We start from the raw sequence: 22,316 nt of genomic DNA, 5'->3' as shown, positions 1-22,316 counted from the left end.
GGGTAACATTAAGAGTTTCAGGGGCTGGGGATGTGGCTCAAATGGTAGCGCCTGGCATGTGTGCAGCCGGAGTTCGACCCTCAGCACCACATGCAAAGATGTGTCTGCCGAAAACTAAAAAATAAATATTTTTTTTAAAAAAAGAGTTTCATAGAGTTTCACAGTGTTTGCAAAGGCATGGGAAGGTTAGAAACAAAGAGATCCAACAAGGTTTTGTGAAGAACTGTGGGCTCAAAGAAGAGGTTGCTTGGCAGGAACTGTTGCCTTCCTGTAGGAAGGCAGACACCCTATAATGAGATGGAAGTGGGGGCCACTCAGTACCTTGAGTTCACTCTTCTATTGACCTTGTGTATCTTGCAAGTGAGTTTCTGGCTGAAGCTAACCATACAGCTTAGCCTAATTGGACACTGAGCAGACGGAGAAAGAAGAGTACATGGAAGGTGTTTTTTAAATACAAGCTGCTGCAACACACAACTAAATCATTCCGGGACACTCCAGGTGAATTTGGGTTGGCATGAAATAATTACACAGACAGAATAACTTTTTCTGCTCGACCCTAGGGGTCCAATGGAAAGCCTCCTGAATTCTTTATTTTTATAGGGGACACACAAGGGGAGGTTCAATGAAACATTCCATCCAAAAAAAGTAAGGGGTCAAGTTTCGGGGGTTTAATCTAGCTTCCTGATGTCTTGTGGTTAGTAGATTGATTGACCTTTTGGCAAGTCACACCCATCTCAGGTGCTGTGTGGGATCAAAGGCAGAGCGAGCTAAAAGGATATGTATGTGCACAGCCCAGACAGAACAGTAACATCAGTCCAGTCCGCTCAGGCATTCAAAATGCTCACAGCTCACCCATACAGCCCCTGGCTGGCCTGCAACAACAAGCTGAATAAACATTTACAAACGGGGAGGAAAATATGGAGAATGGTGACTTGGACCATGGTCTTTGACTGCCTCAGAGCTGTGGCTAAACTTTGCCCTGAAACATTCTGTGCAAAGATGCAGGATGAGATTTCCTTGGAACTATGGTAGTTCCATGCAAAGGTACAGAGTGTTTGATGCTAAGGCATGGAACAATAACTGTCTTGACCTTGAGTTCAGACACCAGCTGCCAGGGACAGAGTTCTGAGTATAACAAGATAACCACAATATCTTGCAAGTGCTGAAGCCAGAATTAGACAGGCAGTCAGTATAGGTAGGTAAATCCAGTCAGATCAGATTCAGGAGGCTAATTTTGAGTGAGTCCAGCAAGTTGGAGACGGTTCTCTGAGGGATTGAAATATTAATTCTTTCAGAGCCCTTCCTCCACCCTTATCAAGAACCTGCCCCTGCTCCAACCTGTTATTAAGGTAACCTGTCCCAAGAGTTGCCCCTCCCTATAGGGAGCTATAAGGTTGTTAATGTGTCCTGGGTTGTACCATCTTGCCCTTCCCCCTTCAGCCCATCTGTTTCCCACCTTTTGGCTGTCCCACTGAGCATTCCTGGGCCTAGTCAAGTACACAGGAAGGGGAAAGATAAGGGGAAGAGGGCAGTAGGACATATAAAGAGGGCAGAACACCTTGTTTCTGGGGATACCAGGATATCAGCTATGGCACCCTTCTCCCTCCCTAAAGAAGTCTGTTACCCCTGTTTAAATAAACCCTGCTTTATATGCTTGCATATATATATTTGCCTATATGCTTCTCTAATGTTCAAACTTCAACATTTGAGGGAGCAGAACTCACCACTGGTTACGTTTATCAGTGCTATGACCTTCAAGCCTGCCTGCTTTGCAGAAACTTTCCTACAAATAACCTTTTGATGATAAAACCTACATAATAAACATGCTGTGCTAGCTCTGGGTCACTGATCCTCCATCAGAGGAAGGTGTTCCACTTTGTCCCAGCTTTCTCCTTATAAATGTTTCTGTGTCTTTCTTAATCCCCCATCACCCCTTGCCAGGTTCTAGGGTTTGGTAGTGCAGGTTGCAGCAAGAAAACATTATTAGATCAGGATCCAGTTCTCCTAATTCAGTGACCTTTCCCCCACTCTACCTAATGAAGCAACTGCAGCTACAGATTTTTAAACACATACCATCTGCAAAGAATTGACCTGAGCGGCTGTAGCCACCAACACAGAAATTGAAATGGACACTCAGATTTCAGAAGAGCAGCTCCTGCCTCCCCTTCCCTGATGCCCAGCTTGCTATGGAGACACACAGAGTGGCCCTTTGACACAGGAGGGAAAAGCAGTTGAGGAGGTGGCCTGCCATGAGCCATTCAGAGCCCCTTCTTCTGGGGCATTCTGTCCTGGGAGCTCCATGGAAGAAGTAGGTGGTGTCAGGCCAGCTGTCAGGGATGTTGTGATCTGCAGAGAATCAGTAGCTGTAGAAAGTGCTCTGTCCCCGTGAGAGCAGGGTGGCCCCACACAATGGCCAGTGTTGTCCAGTAACTTGAAGGCTGTACCTCATACCCAGTTCTATAACATGCTGTCTCCAGAATTAGACCACATATTAGTTTCTGTGCCCCTAACAAAGCATGAGACCCTCGTGGCTAGACAAACTCCCTTCCCCTCTTTAGAGCAGAATTTCCTGGTTACCCAGATATGACACTCCTGGAAGTTTCCTCTTTGAGAGGGTCCCGTAGGTTTACCATGGTTGATAAGGCTGGTTATCAGTGATGAGTCCTGCTTCCCCACATGTTGAAGGTTGAACATTACAGAAGCATGCGGAGGCAAGCATATGAATCAGGGTTTATTTAAAAAGGGGTAACATAGACTTCTCCCGCAAGGGAGAAGGGGGCCATAGCTTTTATCATGGTATCCCAAGAAACAGGGTGTTCTGCCCTTTTTATATGTCCTATTCTTCCTTTGTTCTCCTGCCTTCCCCCACCCCCTTATCTTTCCACCAGACTAGGCCCAGGAATGCTCCGTGGGAAGGCAAAAAGGTGGGAAATAGGTGGGCAGGATGGAGTAGACAAGGACACGTTAATAACCTTATAGCGCCCCCTGTAGGGAGGGGAAATTCCTAGGACAGGTTATCTTGGCAACAGGTTGGAGCAGGGCCTGATTCTTGATAAGATCCCTTAGGGGACAGTCTCCAACTTCCCAGACTCACTCAAAATTGGCCTCCTTGACCCGACCTGACTCAATTTACCTGTCTACACTGACTGCCTGTCTAATTCTGGCTTCATGGTGAACAGCCACTGGTTTGAGTTAAGCATTCAGTGTGGAAAGTCTGAGCTGCAGAAGCAGTGGCTTTCTGGGCCAGCCCCGAACTGAGCACCGTGAAGATAACGAGTATTTTCTGGGTCTGAATTGGCTCTAGCTCACTGGGTGAAGCTCCACTTCAATAGATCATGGCTAATGTTACTGAAAGTTCCTGAAGCAAGACTATAGGGGCATCACTTGCTGCCAAGTGAGGCAAACTGCTGACGATGTCTAGAAATGCATCGGGGCTGAAAAGAGTGCTCTAGGAAGCTCAATGAATGTGTTCAATAAAAATCATGAGAGGCCATTCTTTGGGCCCCAAGAGACAAGAATAAAAATCAAAATGGAGCCACTTAGGCTAAAATTCCAGGCACCAAATAAAACCAAGCTGTTGCCTGAAGTTAGAGAAACCAGAAGAGTATGATGACAGGTTTCCTAAATGAGCCAAGAGGCATGATCATTAAAGTTTCTTTGCTTTAATTCTTATTCTTTTAATCCTTATATCAAGTAACCTGAAGTTAGCCAATCCATTCTTCTATTGTGCAATCTTCCTGGCTCCACCTTTTAAGGAAAGTTAATTTTCCCATGCACAGTCCCTTCTTGTTTTTTTGTTTCTTCTTCTTTCAGACCTCTTCTGTTCAATTCAGGGGAATGCTTAATCTTTTTTGCCCAGTTACAGACTAAACAATAAAGCCAATTAACAACTTTAAATTACTGTCACTTTGTCCTTTGATAAAGGAATCCTTTGGGGGTAATTCTGAGAGATCTTGTTATAGATACATGATGTCAGTCACTGTTAACTCAAGTTCATTTACTTTTCTGGGAGTCTCAGTTACTATGCAGGATCCATCTCCTTTTCTGATAAGCCAACTGAGAGTAAAGGGGGAAAGACTGGAGCTGGGACAGACTCCCACTCACTCTGGTGTCATAGCTCTGACTTCACTCATGACCCTGGGTCTGGGCCCATTTCATATCTAGAGTTGGAGTGGGATGAAGAGCTCCATATTTTCATTTTTTAGAAGTCTGTATACCACCCTTTTGAATATGTATCAGGGGTGACCAGCATCCCAACAGGGTAGGTTCCTGCTCAAGAGGTGCAAGTCGCCTGAGATATAAAAAGTCTGAAATAATCAGTAAAAAATAAAGACAGATACAGAAAAGGGATATGAAAAGGGGAGCACTTAATGGGTCTTCCAATCCTGATAGGAGCTTGAACTGAACAACTGAACTAGGGCCCCAATTCTTATTTAAGGAGGAGTACATCAAAGACAGGGATAAGGTTTCAGCGGCAGGAGGCTTGGTTCACTGCTTGCTTCTTGGTGGGGCAGGTGTCTTGCAGTAGAGAGATTAATTGGCACTTTGGCAACCCACACCCATCTCCATGAGGCTGTGTGTCCCCAGCAGGTCACCCCATCTCTGGTGCTGAATTTGAGATGGAATAGGCAGGTGCCACATGAGGCAGACATTCTCAAACCAGCAGGGTAGCTGCTGGGAGTTCCTGATACCAGGCTTTGCTGCCTAATGGCTTCAACATCACTTTAGTTTCGAGAACAATTTACAAATAAGCACTTTTCCTCAAACTTAATTTCAGGAGCATCATGACCACAGTGTTGTCTCAATGGTAACTGATTTAATAGTTTTGCTGTGGTCTGTAAGATGTGAACATGAAGGAAAGTTTGATGGAAGGGCATAAGGAGCCCTAGTAAATTTTTTTTTTTTTTTTTTTTTTGGAAAGATGCCTGTAAGTATAGAACTATTTCAAAGTAAAAGTTTAGAAAAAGAAAAACATAACACAGCTGTCCTGGGGAGTGATGAAACCTCCAGAGAGGCTCTTTTGGTCCTCTGTCCCCCGCAGAGCCTTCCTCCTCCATATCCTCAAACACTTAGACTTTCCCAGTGGCTTGAGGTTTACAGGAATTTTCATTTTGTGTGTGGTCTTGTATCGGAAATACGCTGAACTTTTTGACGGTTCTGTTTGTTCAGAGCATCAGAACTCAGGCAGACAGTTTCTCCAGAGGAAGAAGATAATGTAGTGGGTCAGTGGTCACGTGCTTCTCCTTTTAAGGGCCTCATTCTTAGTCTTGAAGGGAGATCTCCCAACACTCAGGGAGATTAGATTCAGGGAAGGCAGGGTTTTCAAAGCAGCCACTGGTAAAGAGCTTCCTCATTACCCTGGTAAGCCCTCTCTTGGCTGACTTTTCAGAACTTTGATCCTTTCAGCCACCTAGTTGGGTGCTTGCCAAGACTTTTGCCCTAGTTTCAACTCACCCTGGGAAGTTGGAGACATTAACTTTATCAGGTGCTATACTGGTGACTCCTGTAATATCAAATCACCAGGAAAGATGCCAGAGACAGACCATGTTCTTCCCTGGGTCTGGGAAGGCAGGATCCTTGGCCTCTGAACAGGCAACCCAGCTTCCACACTAGCTCAGCCCACTCAACCCCTCTCCCCACCTCTGGGGCTCAGCTCAGGAGCCCCAGGTCATCCTCTTGTTCCTGTTTCACTCTAGTAGCTCCCTCTCACAGAGGGACTCTGTGGCCACCTCCTCCACTGCAGTCCAGCCCCTGGTCAGCTCGGCATTCTGCATCAGCCTCCTGAGCTCCCTCAGACCACCACATGTCTTCCCAGTGGGCCAACAGGCACTGCCAGGTCTGACTCACATTCCTTCCACTGGTCCGTGCCTGGCCTTGGAAGGTCACTGCCCATCTGACTGTCAACCCCATTCCATTCAGCCAGGTCTGGCCTAGTCATGCCCACTGTCTTCCCTGTCCCTGGCCATCTGTTACCACTTCTGACTTCAGAGCTTTACTATGAGCCTCCAGGATTTGGGTGGTGGCCACTGGCTAGGAAGAAAGCCCTTCTGATTCCTTACTAGTGTTTCTGGAATTTGTTTTCCCTCTAGTCTCTCCTCCCTCTACAAGGGGCTTCTCAACTGGGGCCAGAGTGCATGTCCATCCAAGCATGCTATTTGGGGGCTGCAGGTTGGCTGGAAACCAGGGCACCCCAACCCTGAGTACTGATCATAGCTTATGCCAGCCCCTCTGCCTGTCCCCTTCCTTTTAAGACTCATGTCCCCTGGATGCTTGAAGATTTGCTCTTGATGGGCCACTCAGAAAGTGAGGAGATGATTATTTAAAGAGAATTCCATATTTATTTGACAAAAAAAAAATCCAGTTAATACATTCATGTGAAATAAACCCTGTTTGGACCTTGATTTATTTGCTAGAACTGAATATAGGAAAACTGAAATAACTGGGAAAAAGAGGACAATTCCAAATGATGTCACTATTAACTCCATGGGTTCTTGTGCTGTCTATCAGAAGAATCAGATGAGAGCACATTGGCACTGGAGCAAGCTTAGTTATTCATATGCAAAAGGGAGGCAGCATGTGGGATCAGAAGTCCTAAGTCAACTCAAACAAAGGACAAGAATACACAGCTTTCCTGGCAGCTAGGGGGTAGACAGGGAGGTGGTCTCTTGATATCAGCACATGTGGAGGTGGAGTTTGGGTTGTGCCTGGGCTCTTTTTCATGATACTTCTTCATGCAACACTTATATCATTACTATCTGAAATTTCCACACTAGGTGCTGCGCCCCTCCTCTGACTCAGGCAATGGCAAGGCCCTACTGAGGTGGATGGTGCAAGGTGTCCATCCTAAGTATAGTTGCGGCTTCTCATATGACCATTAAGTATGAAGGAAAAAAACAATTAATGCAACTACTTCTAAAGAATAAATCTGTTTGCTCTAAATGCAATGATTCAGCTGTGGAACGTAAATTGTTAATGTCTAATGAAAAACTCCCTGTTTTCCTGTCAAGGAAGTTTTTGAGAAATTAAAATCTAGAGAAGAAGAATTAATGTTAAGAAGACAGATTAGTGCTTGGTACTGGGCAACTTGTTCTTGTTCCTCTGCAAAATGGTTTGGTGCTCTTACTCTTGTTTGATTAAAATTAATAACAAGTCAACCACTTGCCGTAACCATGGCACCGGTTCCAGTCAGTAAGTCAAAAAAGAATAGTCAAGGTATAGGCCAATAGTTTGGGACATTTCTAACTATTATTAAAAGTTAACTAAGCAGAAACAGCTCAAAGCAAAACTCGAACTGAAAGTACAAATGCTTGCTTATGCATAAGCCAAGATACAGTCTTCTATTCTAATTGAAGCTACATAATATTTTGTTTCTTTGAATAATGATTCCTGTTTTGTAACCACAAAGTACTGTGAGCCTGCCAAAATGAAAAGTATATATGATTAACTTCACGAATAAAGATTGGGATTCAGCACCTTCACTTTGGTGTCTGTGTTGTTTCTCCACCCCCCTTTCGCCGACTCCTTACCATCCGTTGTCTCCTGAAACCCCCTGTTGGAGCTGGTCTCCAACACACTAGAGTGTGATTTTTACAATACATATAAAATAAAGGTAACTATAGATTATACATGTTTTGGACCTTAACACCTGGAATGTCCTAATATTATTTCAGAAGTGGGCAGATTATTGTCCTGTTTCAGTTTGATTTTTTTCTTTTTTTAAACCAGGGGTGTTCTACTACAGAACTACCTCACATCACAGGAACACTCGACCACTGAGCCACTCGCCAGCCCTATTTTGTACTTTATTTAGAGCCAGGATCTCACTGAGTTTTTTAGCATCTTGCTTTTGCTGAGGCTGGCTTTGAACTCTTGATCTTCCTGTCTCAGCTTCCTGAGCCACTGGGATTAGAGGCATGTACCACTGCTCCAGGCATCAGATTGTTTTTTTAGATGAGGTCTCACTAAATTGCTCAGGCTGACAATGAAATTGCAATCCTGGGTACCAGTCTCCTGGGTAGCTGGAATTACCTACATGCACAGCCATGGCCAGCTGCAGGTTTGATTTTTTTTTTTTAATATTTAGTATTATATTATTAGGACATTCCAGGTGTTAAGGTCCAAAACATGTATAATCTATGGTTACCTCTATTTTATTTAATATTTATTTTTAGTTATAGGTGGACACAATGTCTTTTTTTTACTTTATGTAATGCTGAGGGTCGAACCCAGTGCCTCATGCACGCCAGGCGAGTGGTCTACCTCTGAGCCACAACCCTGGCCCAGCAGGTTTGACTTTAATGGCCTTGTTTCTTCTTGTTCTGCCTTCTTGGTAGCTCTGCTGACCACATACTCTCTCAAGGCCAAGCTGACTTTCCAGTCTCCCATCTCCAGGGGTATTATCTTCACAGCCTTGAAGACTGGCCCACTTGTTAACCCCCATAGATGAAGGGCTTGTTTAGCTGTCTCACTCCCTGCTGAGAGATTTTATCTTCCTTAATCTTAGTGGATCATGGGAGCAGGGCCCCTCTGGTTTGGGTGCTGTCCTGCATGTTCCTGGAGGAATGAGAATCTCTCACTCTCTGGTTTAAAGAGGATGCAGAAGAAGATGGGTTAACAGACAAATGACAGATGTCAGGGGATAGTGCTTGGAAACCCTGCATGGACATTAGCTGGATTTGAAATTGCTTTAGCCTGGAAGATTCACATTTATATAAGCAGGTAAAATAAACTAGGGAAAAAAATAAGAAGTGTCACAAGAACTAAAATTGAGAGCAAAGGGCTGAGTAAGGGCCTGGACCCTCCAAACCAGTCTTGAAGAATCTGAGATAACAGACCACCCCATCGCCATGCCTCAGTTTTGTTTTCATTTTTTTCCAAGATGGCAATGTTTCTTTTGAGACTGATGTTTTCATTATTTGCCTAGAGGTATGAATGTAAAAGCAACTGTCTTCCCCAAGAAGGACACAGATTCCCTGGCTTCTGAAATCAGATAGTTGAGGACACATGGCCTAAAGAGCACAATAAGAGGCATAGGACCTAAAAAGTAGAAATCAGGGGACATCTGGCAAAGCTTTTTTAACAGTGTTCTAATCATTCTGGGCAGGGAAGCTGGACTCTGTGGTTGGAGCCAGGTTGTCTTTTTAAGAGCCTAGGGTTTTGTTTGTTTGTTTGTTTGTTTTGTTTTATGATTTCACCAGTAGTTGCATAAAAACAACAGGATGTCTATCATTGTTTTTTTTTTTTATTTTATTTTTTTAGTTGTAGTTGGACACCATACCTTTATTTTGTTTATTTATTTTTATGTGGTGCTGAGGATTGAACCCAGGGCCTCGCACGTGCTAGGTGAGCGCTCTACTGCTGAGCCACAACCCCAGCCCTTGTTTTTTTTTTTTAATATTTTTAGTTATAGATGAACACAATTACTTTTTGTTTATTTATTTTTACATGATGCTGAGGATCGAATCCCAGTGCCTCACACATACAAGGCAAGCGCTTTCCCACTGAGCTATAACCCCATCCCCTATGATTTCTTGACAATTAAAATAGATTAAGTACTACCTTACAAAGCAGGTAGATATTTCAGCCGAAAGAAAATGTACTATCATACACCCCAAAAAAAGAATATAAAAGGAAGTCAAAGCCGAAGGTATCCAACCAGCCAAATCATGCAGGCGCTCCTTTCTCTTTTTAATGGCTCCATGAGATGGGCCACTGGAAGAAACATATTTAGGGTCAATGAAAATCGCTTTTTTTTTTTTTTTAATCTTTACCTAAGCAGAGGGCCCTTGTCAGAGCTACAAAGCACCACCTCTTCTATGGAGGTATGTTGTAGAAGGGCTATTATTATTATTATTATTATTATTATTATTATTTCTTCCTTTTTCTGGGTTACTATCACATATCTTGATCTTTGTTTTCCTTGTTCCATAAAACTGCTCTGAAGATCTGAATTTTTTTAATAGCAAGTCTTTTAGATCTGCCTCAGATTGACTAAGCACATGTTTATGATCCTTCAGAGTCTTCTGTGATAGTTATTACCAGACACTTTTTCATAAAAACCCTTCCTTCACCATCTCCTGGCTTTATGTACCTTTTGGTGGGGTTGACACAAGGGACTCCATCTTGATTCTGACATCTTTCATTGTTTTTATATTCCTCTCTTGTCTTTAAAGACATCACTAATAAACCATCCTGACTGTCCCTCACTGTGGGGAATCTATGTGACCCAGTTGATGATCGGCAAGTCCCACATTGGAGGGAAAGTGATTGACAATTGGGATCAGTGTCAAACACTTTTAGCTACATTTGAGCAGCAAAGAGATTTAGAAGGAGTGGTTCTTAGGCTAAGCTTACTTGGAACCCACTGTTAGGTTTAATCTTCTCTGTTCTGGAATAATGGTTAGCATCTCAAGGTATCGGGCCACATCGCTTTGTTAGTAGTTCTACCTCAGAAGACTTTGGAGAGGCCACAGTCACGAAGTTTTAAAAAGGAAATACAAAACAAATCCAAAAGGAAATTAAAAAAAAACCAAAACTAAAAGAAAATACAAACCAAAAGCAGACGGAAATGTAGAACAAAACCAAAAGGATGAAAACAAAAAAAATTCAGTGTGTACAGTAGTTTTGAACCAAGAAACATAATGTTTTGTCATATCAATTTTGTCATGCCAATCAAAGGAAACCAAATTTGCCGGTAAAATAAGGTTCATTTTTGTCAAAAAATGACAAAAATGTCTGTCCTTGTTAGAGACTTTTTCATAAATCTTATTGTAAACTCTGCAGAAAAGAATCAAAACTGTGGATGATGAAAGACTGAGAACAGCCACAATTAGAATTTTTATAAGAGTTTATTGCATACGGTGTTTTAAGATAACAATCATGATTGGGAACATTTACCAGGACCATCAGTTTTGTTTTGTTTTGTAGTGGGGATTGAGCCCAGGCTGCTCTACCACTGAGCTAAATCCTTAGTCCTTTTTATTTTTTTATTTTGAAGTAGGATCTCATAAGTTGTTGAGGGTCTCACTAAGTTTCAGAGGCTGACTTTGAACTTGTGACTCTCTTGGCTTAGCTTCCCTAGTGATTGGAATTATAGGTGTGTGCCACTGAGACTGGAGTCTGATTTTCTGATCATTTTCTGTGAGTCAGTGTTTATAAGCCAAAAAATATCAGTCATAGTGTCCCCTCCAATGCTGTGTTAGTCAATTTCTCATCTTTGTGAACAAAATACCTGACAAGAACAATTTATAGGAGGAAAAGTTATTTTGGGTTCACAGTTTCAGCAGTTCAGTTCATGGTGGACTGACTTCATTGCTCTAGGTCTGAATATTGCCTTTTTAATAAAATCTAAGAAGCCAAGATTCTTGAATTCATATTTAGCAATTGATGTTTAGCATTTTAAGCTTAGTTTCAAATGACTCTGTTTTTTTTTCTTTATCATATACATTCATAAACATTTGTCCCATGGCAATCCTTTAATCAATAAACAGAAAAGAAAGCGTCAAGAAAGTGAGACAAGAAATGAGAAGACACAGAAACCTCAGAGTTAGACCAGGTGTCAGATCCCCACAGGTAAAAGGCAACAGAGTTACAGATGTTCACTAAACAGCACACCAGATTTAGGATTCCATAAACCAAAACAAAGACCTCTGCAGATGTACATAATCCAAAATAGAGTTTCTGGAGCCATGTGCCATGATGCACAACTATAATCCCAGATATTTGGGAGGCCAAGGCAAAGAGGATCACAAATTCAAGGCAAGCCGGGGTGACTTAGCAAGACCCTGTCTAAAAACAAAAAAATAAAAAGGAGCCAGGCTTGGTGGGGCATGCCTATGATCCCACCGGTTTAGGAGGCTGAAACAAGAGAATCACGAGTTCAAAGCCAGCCTCAGCAATGACAAGGTGCTAAGCAACTCAGTGAGACCCTGTTTCTAAATAAAATACAAAATAGGGCTAGGGATGTGGCTTAGTGGCCGAGTGCCCCTGAGTTCAGTACCCAGTAGCCAATAAATAAATAAATAAATAAAAAGGAATGAAGAAGTAGCTCAGTGGTAAGACACTCCTGGTTTTGATCCCCAATAACACACACACACACATACACACACAATTTCTGAAACCAGAACAGAGCCTGTCACAAGAGTGCTGGAGTGGTGCAAACAGTTCATATCCAAATGGGCTGAACAAGCTGGGAGACCATCACAGATGTCTACTGTGTGACACAGATTATAACCAGTGAGCAATGGAAACAAAAGAAAGACTATGGAATAAAGAATACAGACACAAGGTGGCGGGCACCCTTTGGATGGGGAGGCTTGCACAGTCAGGACAGCCTACCCATTATAGCTAATGCTGAAGCAATGGTTCTGGTGCCGCTTGGCATCCTGAAGCCAGTGAAAGACATACATTATTGCTTTTATCATTTTCTCATTTAGTCCCTGCCTTGCCTCCATCTCCATAGAAGATATTGATCATTCCTATTCTTTCATTGGTCAGCCCGTGAATTTAAACATACATTCATAATAATTATACATAGTTATAGGGTGTGTGTGTGTGTGTGTGTGTGTGTGTGTGTGTGTGTACGCACGCATGTGTGTGCATGTGTGCCTGGTACTAGGGATTAAACTCCAGGGTGCTCTACTATTAAACTACAAACCCAATCCTTTTCATTTTTTATTTTGAGACAGTCAGGGTCTTGCTAAATTGTCCAGGCTGGCCTCACACTTGCGAACCTCCTGCCTCAGTATTCCAAGGAGCTGGGACTACAGATGTGCAACACTATGCCTGGTAACATCAATGTGATATTTTGATACATAGATACAAGGGGCAATGATTGAATCCAGGTAGTTTGTGTATCTATCCTTTCAAACATTTATCATTTCTTTGTCTTGGAATATTCAAAATTCTTCTAGCTATTTTGAAATATATAGTAGAGACTGGTGATCTAGCTCAGTGATACAGCACATGCTTTGCATGCTTGAGGTCCTGGGTTTGATTTCCCAGCACTACAAAAAAAAAGAAACATGATAAATTATTGTTCATTATAGTCCCCCTTACTGTGCCATGAAACTCTAGAACTTATTCTTCTTAACTCACTCTATTTGTGTATCTGATAATCAGCCTCTCTCTAACTCCCTCTCCCTCCCACCCTTCCCAGTCTCTAGTAACCACTGTTCTACTCACTACCTGTATTAGCCAGCTTTACATTGCTGTGACAAAAATACCTGACATAAACCACTTAAAGGAGGAAAGATTTATTTTGGTTCATGGTTTCAGAGGTCTCAGTCCATGGTGAGCTGACTCCATTGCTTTGGGCCTGAGGTGGGACAGAACATCATGGCAGAATGGCATGGTGGAGGAAAGCTGCTCAGCTTATGGCAGCCAGGAAATGGGGTTTGGGCATGAACAATTTATAACCCCAAGGGCACTGCCCCAGTGACCCACTTCCTACAACTAGTTCCCACCTTCTACATTTCCCAATAATGCCTTCAAATTATTAATCCAATGATGAGGTCGCAGCCCTCATAACCCAATCGCTTCCTTAAAGCCCTACCTTTGAACATTGCTGCCTTGGAGAACAAACCTTCAACATATGAGTTTTTGGAGGACACTTTACATCCAACCATAACACTGCTTCTACAAGACCAATGCTCTTTAGCTTCCGCTTATGAGAACATGTGGCATTTATCTTTCTGTGCCTCGCTTATGTCACTTAACCTAATACCCTCCAGGCATATCTATGCTGCCACAAATCATAGGATTTCGTTCTTTTATAGATGAATAAAATTCCATTGTGCATATTTTTTTAAGAATTTTTTTTAATATTTATTTTTTAGTTTTCAGTGGACACAACATCTTTGTTGGTATGTGGTGCTGAGGATTGAACCCGGGCCGCATGAATGCCAGGTGAGTGCGCTACCGCTTGAGCCACATCCCCAGCTCTGTGCATATTTTTTTAAATATGTATTTTTTAGTTGTAGTTGGACACAATACCTTTATTTATTTATTTTTATGTGGTGCTGAGGATCGAACCCGGGGCCTCGCACATGCTAGACGAGCACTCTACTGCTGAGCCACAAGCCCAGCCCTCCGTTGTGCGTATTATATACCTTGACCAAAACTGGACATCACTTATTTATATATCTAAAAACTTGAATATATACATTTTTAGAAGGAGAAAAATTTTCTTAAAATTGATCGATTTTTAGTCCTTTAGAGCAGTTGAGATTTTTAAAGAATTGAGTGCAGAAAATAGAAAGCTGCCCTGTTTTCCTCATACATTTCCCCTATTATACACATCTTGCTTTAGTGTGGCACATCTGTAATAAATGATGGATCAGAATTGATACTCTATTAACCAAAGTTTATAACATATTCAGATTCATGTTTTATGCTGTATATTATGTGGGTGTTGACAACATATAAAGATGATGCTACCATAGTTTCACTGCCCTAAAATCACCTATTTCACCTATTCCTTCATTTCTTCCTCCTTTCACCCCAAACTCCCAGAAATCACTGATATTCTTACTCTTTCCATGATTTTGCCTTTTCCAGAATGTCATATAGTTGGAATCATACAGTATGTCTTGTAGCCTTTTCAGATTGCCTTCTCTTATTAATACACACTTAAATTTCTTTGATATTTTTGTGGCAAGACTAACTTACAAAATTTAAATGAGTATGTACAGACAATTATAATAACTGGTCCACATTCACGTGATGGATTGTTCCTAAAGGACCATCAACAAAAAGGAGACACTCCACATTGAAGACCATTATCTGTTGCTGTGGCTTGATTAAATGTCCCACCAAGGTCCATGTGCTAAAGACAGTCCCCAGCCCATGGCACTATTGGGAGGCAGTGGAAATGTTAAGAGATAGGATCTGGTGGGACATTTTTAGGTGATTGAAGTCTTGCCCTCGTAGGTGATTGAGGGACCTCAGTTTCTTCTTTCTTTCTTTTGCCCCGTGGCCCATTGTGAGGTGAGCAGTTTTGCTCTACCATATGCTCCCGCCATGATGTGCTGCTTCACCCCAGGCCTAAATCATGGACTAGAATCTCTGAAACCAGGAACCAAAATAGACCTTTTCTCTTTATAAGTTTATTATCTCATGTGTTTGTTATAGTAGGGGAAACCTGACTACCACATGTGTTGCTCCTTTGGAAATGAAAAGAGTTTGATGTTTGTAGGTTGGTGTTGCTTGATAAGTGAATATTTTAAGAAGACCTATTTAAGACATGAAATACATCATATGTTGAGGAAGGATGGTCAGGAAATCAGTCTAGCCAGAGCACAGGTAAACTTTAGAAACTGGGTCAGAAGTTTAGAAAAATAGTACAGAAGTAGTCAGATCTCCTGAAGTCAGTATCATTGATTTCTCTCATTAAAAGGATAAAATGGAGAGAGGTGGTAAAAATATAACATGGACAGATTATGCTAGCCATTTTGGTAGAATAGACCTTCACCCACTGTTCTGTTTATAGGAGTCTTTTGGGGATATCTGAGACAGTTCCAAATGGTGGTCAGCAAGTAAGATTGCAAGGAACAAAGAGGGTCTTAAGCTAAGACATGCAGTCTTGCTGAAACAAGGTGCTTGCACTTTTTTGCTCTTTCTCTTTTTGTGTCTCTCTTTCACTCCTTCCTCCCTTTCTTTCTTCTTTTCTTCCTCCCTTCCTTCTCTTTTGTATCACTTTTTTTAAAGTTAAACATTGAATAGAGTAGATAAATGTGTAAAATACACCAGCTTTAAAGAAAAATAATATGACCAACACTGGTATTGGAATTAGAATATTACCTTTACCTCTGAAATTCCTAATCCCACTTAGTAATCACCATCTTCAATTTTGTGCTTATTAATTTCTTAGTTTTCTTTATAGTTTTATCATGTTTGTAACTTTTTAAAAAAATATTTATTTTTTAGGTGTAGATGGACATCACACAATGCCTTTTTTTATGTGGTGCTGAGGATCGAACCCGGGTCCCGCCCATGCGAGGCAAGCGCTCTACCGCTGAGCCACAATCCCAGCCCCCACATTTGTATCTTTAAACAATTTTTTTCAGTTTTGCAAAAGTTATATATTTTTTCTCAACCTGATCAAAGTTTTTATTTAGCTGAATTCAAATGTTATTTGTGTGTCTAATTTTTTTTCAGTGCTGGGAATCACTGAAAAAGAAAGTCCTCATACGGGCTAGGCAAGTGCTTTATCACTGAGCTTTACCCTTGGCTTGAGCATGACTAATTTTTAAAACATCTTCATATGGTTTGATTTACACCATATAATTCACTTAAAGTGTAAAATTCTGTGTTTTTAAGTGTATTTCCAAGATTGTAGAACCGTCACCATTACCTAATTCTGCCACATTTTCATCACTCCAGAAAGAACCCTGTGCTTTTTAGAGGTCATGGTCACCTTGACCATTCAGTTCTCTCTGCTCCCAGCCTTAGGCAACCATTAATCTACTTTCTCTATACATAGATTAGTTTTTTTTTCTGTACATTTCTTGGAAATACAGTCAGACAAAAATGTAGTCTTTTATGTCTGGCTTCTTTGACTTACATGTTTTCAAGGGGTGTCTGTGTTACATCATATAGTTGTGTATCAGTGTTTCATTCCTTCTTTTTAAAAAAAAATATATATTTTTTTAGTTATAGATAGACACAATACTTTTATTTTATTTGTTTATCTTTATGTGGTGCTGAGGATCGAACCCAGGACCCCACATGTGCTAATCAAGTGCTCTACAATGGAGTTACTGTTATGCCAGATTCGTGGGACCCCAATAGACCTCTAGGAGCTGAATCCGATGCACTCACACAAGAGTCTTTATTGCAAGCCCGAGCCTGGACTCACAACCGTTCCCGATGCAGCGGTCCCAGGGAGTGAGTCCTGGTCCTTTGTTCAGTGAGATTTTATAGGTTTTGGGGGGATATTCTATGCGTCACAACATCACACAGCAAATCATTCCACAGGGAAGTCAAACAACAACTCTTAACATTGATTAGCACATTCAATGGTAGGAACAAGTTGGGTAAGGGTGATTGGTTAGTACAAGAGGGGGATTCCTTTGAACTGATTGGTTTAGGCCACCAGGGGTGTACGTGCTAACTACATGGCTTCCCAACATGTTATCAACCACCATAGAGTACTGGGGAGTCATCTGGCATTCCAGGTATTTTCCCTGTCTCATGTTGATTGGAGGTTGCTAGGGGGGTTGCTATGGGTCCTCACCTAGCCTAACTGAGTCAGGGACACCTGGCACAGCAGATCTCTCCTGTTATTTACAGACAAACAACTCAGCAGGGTGGGTATGTGCTTAGGAGTGCATGGTGGGTCTTTCCAAGGACAAGGGCAACGCCCCCTTCCTTAGGACAGGCCTTGAAGTAGAAGCTGCTGTTATTTATTTAATTTTAAAAATGGAGTCACATCAGTTTCTCACTACAAACCCAGCCCAATTAATTCCCTATTATTACCAAATAATATTCCATTGGTTAGATATGATATGCAACTTTTAATGATTCATTCATTGGTTGCTGGTCATTTGGGTTGTATCCACTTCTTGGTTATCATGAGCAATGCTGTGATGAACGTTCGTGTACACGTTTTTATACAGTCATGTGTTCTCATTTCTCTTGGATTTATACCTAGGACTAGAATTTCTGGGTTCTATATTAAGGTGGTGTTTAATCTTTGAGAATAATGGCAGATTTGCAAAGTGGCTGCAAAACATTGCAATCTCACCAGCATTGTATGGGAGGTATTTTGTCTTTTTTGTTAGACCAGGACGCAAGAAAAGACCACTGACTCCAATTAAAATCAAATTAAAGCAAGCTTATTATTTCGACCGGCCGGGCTGCCTCTCCCTCCCAAAATGGTGGGAACAAGACAGCAATTCTAGCTTTCTTGCAGCCCAGCTTTATAGCCCAGAAAGTTACACAAAGGGGGGGTTACAGATAACAGAACTCTGACGAGCTTAACACTGATGGTAGTTTACATTTTTTGCTGGCCCCAACATCAGAATTTATGAGAACCATTAGAGCCTCAGAGAGGGTCGTTGTCTGGCCAGGGAAGGCCAATATTTATGAGGCATCACTAAAGTTTCAGAGAAGGCTGCTATCTGGTCAGAGAGCCAGGCATGGGTGAGTTCAAGTCACGGGCAGACATTTCAAGCTGGTTCAGAATTTGCAGTAATTTATAGTAAAGTCGAAATTACCTTTTCACAGCTTTGTGGTGAGATGGCTCCCAATTTTAAGAAAAGATCAGGTTGGGTCTATCATTTTTATTACTGAGTTGTAAGAGTTCTGTATTGTGATATGATATATACTTGGGGAGGGTTGGTTCATCCATAGTTCCTGGCTTATAACTTCCTTTCCAAGATTGGACATAAAAACTAGAATTTCCCTTCACTGTGGCAGATCACTGAAATTCTCCCCTTGCCTTTCTGTCTTGGAGCTGACCATACAGACATTCTCTGACCTCCTTTGCCTAGTATAAGAGCATAAAACCCTCCTTTCAGAAAAGATCTTTTTCCTGTATCCTAGAAGGAGGAATGTTGTACAGAGAGTCTAAGAAGAATCCAAACAGACACACTACTCAGTCTGTTAGCATTAGGTCATACTGTTTTTGTCCAATCACATTTCAGCACAGTTTTCCATGCTCCTATCAAGTTTATGAAATGAAGTCTCCATAAAAACCTAAAAGGACTAGGTTTGGAGAGCTTCTGATAGCTGAGCACATAGAGGTTCCTGTAGGGTGACCCTACTGCAAAGGGCACAGAAGGTCCACTCTCTTCCCTGATTGCCTTGCTCTTTGTTTCCTTTATAATAAACATAAACATTTCCTTGCTTTCTATGGCCACTCAAGCAAATTAATTAAGCTCAAGGAGGCAGGGTGGTCAGAAAATTCCAGTTTATACCATATTGGTTGGAAGCACAGGGGCTTGTGATTGACATCTAAAGTGGATGATGACTCTTGAGGACTGAGCTTTCCACATGTGTGATCTGACACTGATGGTGTCAGAATTGAATTCCATCAGAGGACAACCAGGTGATTATGTCCACTGCAGAACTGGTAGTTTGCTGGGTGTGTAACGCCACACGCATCTGGTGTCAGAAATTGAGTCTGTGTTGGATTTTCCTCTATATTATCAGATTTATATATTCTATGTTCCTTAGCAGACATATGATCTGCAAATAATTTTTCCCATTCTGTGGATTATCTTTTCACTTTATTAATACATTTCTTGAAGCACCAAAATTTTTCATTCTGATGAAGTCCAGCTTACTTATTTTTGTGTGTTCTGGTTGTATCTAATTGAAGACAACTTTACTAATTTTTCTGAAGTTTGCTTTTTTTTTCTTAAAGAGAGAGAGAACTTTTAATATTTATTGTTTAGTTTTTGCGGACATAACATCTTTGTTTGTATGTGATGCTGAGGACCGAACCCGGGCCACATGCATGCCAGGTGAGCACGCTACTGCTTGAGCCACATCCCTAGCCCCAAGAAGTTTGCTTTTTTTAATTCAACAATAGTTTCCCATGATTCATCTATTTCATATTCTGGGTCACTGTAATTCATTACTTTTCACTATTTTATCACATTGTATCTTTTTAATAATCCACAATTTATTTATCCATTCTACTGTTAATAGACATGATAAGTCACTTGCTGGCGTAGTGTGTTATGAATATTTGTGCTTTTGCCTCCTGGTGCCATCTAAGAAGAACTCTAGAATGAATGTACCGAGTGTAATCTGCAGGCCTCTGGGTGAAGATCAAAACAATTCTCATAATGATCCTGTTATTTGCCTATTTCGTTGTGTTGCACTGGTGTTTAAAAAGCAATGATGGACAAAGCTATGGCTGCTTTAGCATGAACAAAGATGCCAAAGTCTGCATCCCTTACCAGCAGCATTGGTAGGGGAAAAGAAAAAAGCCAATTTTATTGAGGAATATTCTTGATGAAGGTGTAAAATTTACTGGTTTTATTAAAACTTCACCTTTTGGGATACATCTTTATAATGTTGTTTGGCAAATTAAGAAGCCCATGTAAGTCACTTCTGCTATACAGAATGACAGTAATCTTGATTAAAAGTGCTTGTGAAGTTGGATTGTAAGAGGAAATAGCCTCTTTTTCATAGATCACCAATTTACTTGATTGAATGATTGACATAAAGGCTTGGGTAGTAGGCAGGCTTTCCTCAAAATAGAACCCAGTGAGCTTGTTACTGCAAAGAAAACAACTGTATTACCAATGATGACATCTGAGCTTTCAAGAGAAAATTAGAATTTCAGAAATCTTATATCCCACATCATCATCTTGACAGACTCTGATACTTATGTTTATTGTTTTTCTTTTAATGAGATCAGTACTGCTAATGAGGATCAGGAATGAATATTAAATATGTGATTTTTTTATGTGGTGAAATGAAATGTTTCAGTTTAGCAATTTGGGGGTCATTTTATGCTCATAAGAAACAGCTGGCTGCCATGGTCTACTTATCTAGGCAATCCCACCTTTACTCACTCCCTGACCTGAGAATTTATTTTCTTTCTTCTCAGATCATCAAATGCTTTTAGACGATTTTTCATGGAAGAATTGAAATTGTTTTCTATGGGAGAATTGATCAAGATACCTTGTTGTAGGGACAGATGGGGCAAGGCATCAAAGATAGCAGGAAACAGTTTTATTTGGCTGCAGTCAGGTTCAGAGGGCACAGCTTTTGCTGTAATCAATCAACTCCCTGAACCCCAAGTTCAGATAGTTTCAGAATTTTATACCTAGCATGTAAAGGGAAGGGCTCAGAAGTTCACAGTCTGTAGAAGTTCACATAAAAGCAGCTTTTTCTTTCACTGTTCTTGGCAAGTTAACCCTTCAAGGACAACTCCTGAGAAGGGAGATCTTCTTCTCCCCTTTCTTTTTTCCAGCTGCCAGCTGTTACCATGGAGCCCAACTGGTAACTTCTCTTAGAAATGTAGACATCTCTGTGAAACCCAGCTCAAGTCCAAAGGCCTTGTTACATATTTCTACAAACTACTATACTGGATACATGTTTGTGAAAAACTAGTAAGGGGTGTCCAGCACTTGGAGCACCAATTTCTTCCAGGCTAGCAGCCAAGTAAAATAAGGCAACATGAAAATAGAAGTTCACCTACATTGAACTCTTTTGTAGAGACTCTTTTGTTGACAGTCCTAAAATCAGCCATGGTGAAGATGGAGAAATTCTGGAGAAACCCAGTTAAGATTTTCTGTGGAGAAAGGGGGTGCCACTACAACCTAACCCAGAAAAGGAAGCCCGTATATTTAAAAAAATATATTTTTTAGTTGTTGATGGACCTTTATTTTATTTATTCATATGCAGTGCTGAGAATTGAACCCAGTGCCTCACACGTGCTAGGCAAGTGCTCTACAACTGAGCTACAGTTCAAGACCTCATTTTTTAACTTATTAGTATTTAATGGATATATATTTTATAATTTAATTGTTAGACTGAATTCATAGCACATATTAACAGAAAATGAACATGAAAATGACAATTCAGTCTTTATTCTGTCACTTTCCAGTTTGCTGAGTATTGATATCCAGCATGTAAGAGGAGGGGCTCAGAAGTTCACAGTCTGCAGAAGTTCACATAAAAGCAGCTTTTTATATTCCCAGCCCAAAGGTGTCCTCAGAGATTCATTCCTGTAGACCTAATTGCCATTTGGCATCTTCACTTGGATGTGCAACAGGCACTCAAGCATAACACAGCAAAAATTGAAAGCTGATTTTTCTCAAACTTGCACTTTTCCCAGTATTCTCTGTCTCAGCAAGGAACACATCCATTCATCCATTTGTTCAGGGAAAATAAACTTGGAGTTAGTCTTGTTTTCTCTCTTTTCCATTAACATTCTATCCAAAAGGCAGTTCTGGAGCTCTACTTTGTAAAATATCTGACCACTTTCTTTTTTTTTTTCTTACAGGTACTAGGGATTGAACTTGGGGACACTCAACCACTGAGCCATATCCCCAACCTTATTTTGAATTTTATTAGAGACAGGGTCTCACTGAGTTGCTTAGTGCCTTGCTTCTGCTGAGGCTGGTTTTGAACTTGCGATTCTCCTGCCTCAGGCTCCTGAGCCACTGGTATTACAGGCGTGTGCCCCTCCCACTCGGCTCTGTCTGACCACTTTCTGCATCACCTGTATTGCTAAGCACACAGACCTATGATGACCAATAGAGTATGGCAAGAGAGATGCTATGTAGCTCCCAAGACTAGGTCAAAGGAAGGCCATGCGATTGTACCTTGCTGACTTGGGATACTCATTCTTGGAA

The sequence above is a fragment of the Ictidomys tridecemlineatus genome, chromosome 5 (assembly GCF_052094955.1).
Source record: "Ictidomys tridecemlineatus isolate mIctTri1 chromosome 5, mIctTri1.hap1, whole genome shotgun sequence".
Classification (NCBI taxonomy): domain Eukaryota; kingdom Metazoa; phylum Chordata; class Mammalia; order Rodentia; family Sciuridae; genus Ictidomys; species Ictidomys tridecemlineatus.
This window is presented reverse-complemented; position numbering follows the sequence as displayed.